This window comes from Anopheles ziemanni, assembly GCF_943734765.1.
Source record: "Anopheles ziemanni chromosome X unlocalized genomic scaffold, idAnoZiCoDA_A2_x.2 X_unloc_46, whole genome shotgun sequence".
Taxonomy (NCBI): domain Eukaryota; kingdom Metazoa; phylum Arthropoda; class Insecta; order Diptera; family Culicidae; genus Anopheles; species Anopheles ziemanni.
In genome coordinates, this window is record NW_026689814.1 from 147,501 (window position 1) to 153,806 (window position 6,306).

Sequence of the window (6,306 nt, forward strand, 5' to 3'; positions counted from 1 at the left end):
TGTGTGTTTCAATAGGATACCGATGGTATGGTTTGAACCGATTTGATTTAGCCATTCTGAAGTCATCACTTGGTTGAAGCGCTGAACTAGGGAGGCATCGTTTACATATATATTGGTTTTCGCATGCTCTACTAGGTTAATGTCATGAGGTTGGCTATCGAGCATGCCCAAGTGATGACTTGATTGTGTGCTTGCTTGAATTCTTCACATTTCATACCATCGGTTAGTTGTCGAATCATTCCTCGATCATAACCTTCGTTCTTGGTTCATGTATGCTCTCTTCCACATAGGGCAAGCTAGAATTAACTATCTTACCCAGGACCGCCGAAGCAGCGTGGACCAGGGGAGAACTATACTTTGTCTTGTATGCCCTCTTCCACATAGGGCAAGCTAGAACTAACTATCTTACCCAGGACCGCCGAAGCAGCGTGGACCAGTGGAGGACTATACTTTGTTCATAACACCACAGTATTGAGTAATGTGCCCTCTTCCACATAGGGCAAGCTAGAATGAACTATCTTACCCAGGACCGCCGGAGCAGTGTGGACCAGTGGAGGACTACACAATCATGAGGTTTGATATCGACTTGTGTGTTTCAATAGGGTACCGATGGTATGTTTTGAACCGATTTGATTTAGCCATTCTGAAGTCATCACTTGGTTGAAGCGCTGAACTAGGGAGGGGCAGCGTTTACATATATATTGGTTTTCGCATGCTCTACTAGGTTAATGTCATAGGGTTGGCTATCGAGCATGCCCAAGTGATGACTTGATTGTGTGCTTGCTTGAATTCTTCACATTTCATACCATCGGTTAGTTGTCGAATCATTCCTCGATCATAACCTTCGTTCTTGGTTCATGTATGCTCTCTTCCACATAGGGCAAGCTAGAATTAACTATCTTACCCAGGACCGCCGAAGCAGCGTGGACCAGGGGAGAACTATACTTTGTCTTGTATGCCCTCTTCCACATAGGGCAAGCTAGAATGAACTATCTTACCCAGGACCGCCGGAGCAGCGTGGACCAGTGGAGGACTATACTTTGTTCATTACACCACAGTATTAAGTATGGTGTCCTCTTCCACATAGGGCAAGCTAGAATTAACTATCTTACCCAGGACCGCCGAAGCAGTGTGGACCAGGGGAGGACTATACTTTATACTTCACACACTAGCCAAATTGAAGTCATCACTTGGTTGAAGCACTGAACTAGGGCGAGTCTATCGTTTACTTTGCATTGGGATAATACGCTGCATGCTCTCTTAGGTTAATGTCATGTGATTGGCTATAGAGCATGCCCAAGTGATGACTTTGTTTCAAGCTCAACAGGTAGGGTATTGAGTCCTCTTCCACATAGGGCAAGCTAGAATTAACTATCTTACCCAGGACCGCCGGAGCAGCGTGGACCAGGGGAGAACTATACTTTGTCTTGTATGCCCTCTTCCACATAGGGCAAGCTAGAACTAACTATCTTACCCAGGACTGCAAAGCAGCGTGGACCAGTGGAGGACTATACTTTGTTCATTACACCACAGTATTAAGTATGGTGTCCTCTTCCACATAGGGCAAGCTAGAACTAACTATCTTACCCAGGACCGCCGAAGCAGTGTGGACCAGGGGAGGACTATACTTTATACTTCACACACTAGCCATACTGAAGTCATCACTTGGTGGGGGTGAACTACGGCGGTATCTATCGTTTTGGTTCGGTCTATATAGGGTCGCTTGCATGCTCATTCGAATATAATGTAATTGTGTATGGCTTTATGAGCATGCCCAAGTGATGACTTTGTTTCAAGCTCAACAGGTAGGGTATTGAGTCCTCTTCCACATAGGGCAAGCTAGAATGAACTATCTTACCCAGGACCGCCGGAGCAGCGTGGACCAGGGGAGGACTCTATACTTTATACTTCACACCACAGTATTGAGTACGTCTTGCATAAAGCCCCTAATGAGAACCACGAGGGCTCTCTCAATGTAGAACCACGAGGGCTCTAGTACCGATTCTCTCGGTACGGCTTGGTCCGTGTTCCTTTATGCTTGTACTCGCAGAAAGTCTCAACCCGGAGGTCTTGACTTTGATTGTCATAGTTGGACTACGACGGGGCATCCGACCATTGCTGATCGAACACCCCTGATTCACCATCTTTCGGGTAGGCGGTACGCGTACCTCCGGACGCGGAAGTCTCAACCCGGAGGTCTTGACTTTGATTGTCATAGTTGGACTACGACGGGGTATCCGACTCATCGAATACCCCAGAAGCACACCATCTTTCGGGTAGGCGGTACGCGTACCTCCGGACGCGGAAAGTCTCAACCCGGAGGTCTTGACTGTGGTTGTCATAGTTGGACTACGACGGGGTATCCGACTCATCGAATACCCCAGAAGCACACCATCTTTCGGGTAGGCGGTACGCGTACCTCCGGACGCGGAAGTCTCAACCCGGAGGTCTTGACTTTGATTGTCATAGTTGGACTACGACGGGGTATCCGACTCATCGAATACCCCAGAAGCACACCATCTTTCGGGTAGGCGGTACGCGTACCTCCGGACGCGGAAGTCTCAACCCGGAGGTCTTGACTTTGATTGTCATAGTTGGACTACGACGAGGCATCCGACCATTGCTGATCGAACACCCCTGATTCACCATCTTTCGGATAGGAGGTGCGCCCACCTCCGACGCGGAAGTCTCAACCCGGAGGTTCGGACTTAGAGTTTTTCCCATTTAAAAGTTTTTCTCTTAGCCATACTGAAGTCATCACTTGGTGAACGATTGAACTAGGGCGGGTTAATCGTTAATAGATATCATGTGGTTTGCATGCTCTCTTAGGTTAAGGTCATGTGGTTGGCTATCGAGCATGCCCAAGTGATGACTTTGTTTCACGCTTGCTTGATTTCTTCATGATTCCCTGTTATATAGTGTATTCATTCGAGAACAGGGAATCTTTGGTTTTGCTCAACAGGTATTGGATGTCAACTTGGTATCTAGATCGCATTAAGTCTCAACCCGCAGGTTCGGACTTGTATAGTGACATCTTGTTACGGTCTTGAGTCTCAACCCGCAGGTTCGGACTACTTAGTGTTTGATCGAATATAATATGGCAACTTGTGCCTAAGTCTCAACCCGCAGGTTCGGACTTCTGTTTATTTGGCCAATGTATGTATAAGGCAACTTGTGCCTAAGTCTCAACCCGCAGGTTCGGACTTGTTAGTGTTTCGTCAACTTTCATATGGCAACTTGTGCCTAAGTCTCAACCCGCAGGTTCGGACTTGTGTATTTGTTCGAAGTCATGTATAAGGCAACTTGTGCCGAAGTCTCAACCCGCAGGTTCGGACTTGTGTATTTGTTCGAAGTCATGTATAAGGCAACGTGTGCCTAAGTCTCAACCCGCAGGTTCGGACTTCTATAGTGTTTCGTCAATTATCATATGGCAACTTGTGCCGAAGTCTCAACCCGCAGGTTCGGACTTCTGGAAGGATCACTTGGCCACTAATGATCCTTCCGCAGGTTCACCTACGGAAACCTTGTTACGACTTTTACTTCCTCTAAATCATCAAGTTCGGTCAACTTCGATAAAGCAGACGCGGTTCACGAGGATCCAGCGAACGATCATCTCCAAAGACCTCACTAAATAATCCATCGGTAGTAGCGACGGGCGGTGTGTACAAAGGGCAGGGACGTATTCAACGCTGGCTGATGACCAGCACTTACTAGAAGTTCCGAGTTCATATGGACCATTGCAATCCATAATCCCTACTAAGTGAGTATTTGAGTGATTTCCCGTTCCTCTCGGAATAGGAGACACGCTGCTACCCACATTGTAGCACGCGTGTAGCCCAGAACATCTAAGGGCATCACGGACCTGTTATCGCTCGATCTCATTTTGCTAAACACAAATTGTCCTGCTAAGCAGCGTACCGTAAGTGCACTTGCGCACACGAACAGCGAAGGTGTCAGGTCATACTCCACCGAAAGGTCCTAACCCGTTCCAATCGGCATCGACGCATTAACGCTGACTGCGTTCTAGTTAGCATATGTGAGTCACGTTCGTTATCGGAATTAACCAGACAAATCAATCCACGAACTAAGAACGGCCATGCACCACTACCCTTAAATTTGAGAAAGAGCTATTAATCTGTCTCACCTCCATAAGTTCGGACCTGGTAAGTTTTCCCGTGTTGAGTCAAATTGAACCGCAAGCTCCATTTCATTGTGGTGCCCTTCCGTCAATTCCTTTAAGTTTCAACTTTGCAACCATACTTCCCCCGGAACCTGACTTTGGTTTCCCGGAAGCTACTGAGAGCACCTGGTTGTAGCGTCTCCCAATTGCTAGTTGGCATCGTTTACGGTTAGAACTAGGGCGGTATCTAATCGCCTTCGATCCTCTAACTTTCGTTCTTGATTAAAGAAAGCATCCTTGACAAATGCCTTCGCTTTAGTTAGTCTTACGACGGTCTACGAATTTCACCTCTCGCGCCGTAATACTAGTGTCCCCAACTACTTCTGTTAATCATTACCTCCGGTCTGAGTACAAACCAATGAAAGATTAGACCAAGGTCGTATTCCATTATTCCATGCAAGATTATTCTAGGGCGTTTGGGCACCCTGCTTTAAGCACTCTAATTTGTTCAAGGTAAACGTGAGCGGTCGAGCTCTATGTTACACTTGCACCCGTTGAAGGGCACACCATGACACAGACTTGGTGCCCTACCACACCATTGAGTCGCAACCAGATTCCGACTTGGCCCACCGACCACGGGTTGACCGGGTCGGCGGAGCCGGACTGTGTTGGACAAGTATCAACTTCGAACGTTTTAACCGCAACAATTTTAATATACGCTAGTGGAGCTGGAATTACCGCGGCTGCTGGCACCAGACTTGCCCTCCACTTGATCCTCGTAGAAGGATTTATGCTCTACTCATTCCAATTATGAAACATCATTAAAGAGTTTCATATTGTTATTTCTCGTCACTACCTCCCCGTCCCGGGATTGGGTAATTTACGCGCCTGCTGCCTTCCTTGGATGTGGTAGCCATTTCTCAGGCTCCCTCTCCGGAATCGAACCCTGATTCCCCGTTACCCGTTGCAACCATGGTAGTCCTCTATACTACCATCCATAGTTGATAGGGCAGATATTTGCGAGATCTGTCGTCGGTGCGAGACCATACGATCAGCATCATTATCCAGACTTCAACTCAATGACACGGAGAACCCGCGATTGGTTTGACTAATAAGTGCACCAGTTCCCGCGAGGGTCCTGGCATGTTGCATGTATTAGCTCTAGATTTTCCACAGTTATCCAAGTAACTAGGTTGATGATCTCGTAAATTATAGCTGTTATACTGAGCCTTATGCGGTTTCACATTAAATCTGTTTGTACTTAGACATGCATGGCTTAACCTTTGAGACGAGCGTATATTACTGGTAGGATCAACCAGAATTCCGACTTTGCGTTCGAATGTTCATTGTCCCATTGCACCCGGAGGAGCAAACACCACGTTCTATATGTTGTCAAGTCCGGTAGCACACGGGAGGCGAGCCCCCGTGCGAACCTCATTGCCCTCGTATCACACACACACCCGATGCACCGGACAGGCACTTGAGCGGCATTCGACTCCGCTAAGCGCTCGTGCGCCCGATTGTGCATGCGCTGACGGGGCCTTCATACCCCTACCACAGCGACCTTATGCCAAACTTCCATGAATACTTAGGTGAGCTGACAAGGGCCTTCATTTCCCTACCATCAACTAAAGGACACGCTAGGCGCGTCCGATCATTGCAACTGCGGGGCTTTCATACCCCAATCACCACAGTACGCAATTCACCAGAGTTTAATCACAACCCCCCCGGACATGGCACACTATTAACTTGCAACAAAACTTAGTGTGTGCCGGGCACATCGGTTCCACAAAATCATTCCCGATGTACCCCAATTGGGGTTGCGAACGCATTCACGGTCCTCTGACACACCCAACCAAGCGTGGATACTACATACCTCAAACACCCAGTACACTAACAGACAAATCAACATATGGTTGCTTTCCCCCAGACATTTGCCAATCACTTGGCACCCGGACGGGAACTCGCTCCTGATTGCGCCAATGCCACCCATTTGCCAAGAGCGAGTTCTGTATGTAGATTTCATTTGGAAAGACAACCGTGTACTGGATATTCTATCCGACGATTACAGATGACGAGTACGAGACTCGACTACACTCACGGATAATACATTTTGGGTCGAGATTGCTTTCGGGGTTTTCGATTGGTCTTGCGCTTGTAAACGTATAACTTTGACTTGTGGTAAC